Genomic DNA, 456 nt, shown 5'->3' on the forward strand with positions numbered 1-456 from the left:
ATCCACTGCCTAGTGACAAGCCTATCAGGAGGCTACGAGACAGCATATAAGCCAGGAAAAGGATTTGAAGAATGGATTGAAAAAATCAAAATAGAGGTGTAGCCATTCGATACTACTACCAACGGGCCGATCTTAGAGTTCCTTTGTCTTTGGGGTTGTAAATGTGTGTTTGGTCATTAAGGTTTGCCCATTGTGAGATCTCATTCCCTGGAGTGTCATTTTTGTTGTAACCCCATTCCGAATGGTGGCTGTTGAAGTCTCCCATGATTATGGATGGATGATTTATTTTGTCTTTAAGGTAAGAGGTCCAGTTAAGATTTTGTGGTTTGTATACATTAGTAATTTCAGTGTCACCAAAATTTAATAGTGATTCTTTGTGTGCCGTTGATTTCTGTGCTGCCTCCCAGGTCAGTGACTTGGGCTGCTGCTCTGGCACAAGTGATGATGCCATATTGC

Source organism: Berghia stephanieae, chromosome 5 (genome assembly GCF_034508935.2).
Source record: "Berghia stephanieae isolate SIO BIC M18660-M18661 chromosome 5, UCSD_Bste_1.3, whole genome shotgun sequence".
In the NCBI taxonomy this organism is placed as follows: Eukaryota; Metazoa; Mollusca; class Gastropoda; order Nudibranchia; family Aeolidiidae; genus Berghia; species Berghia stephanieae.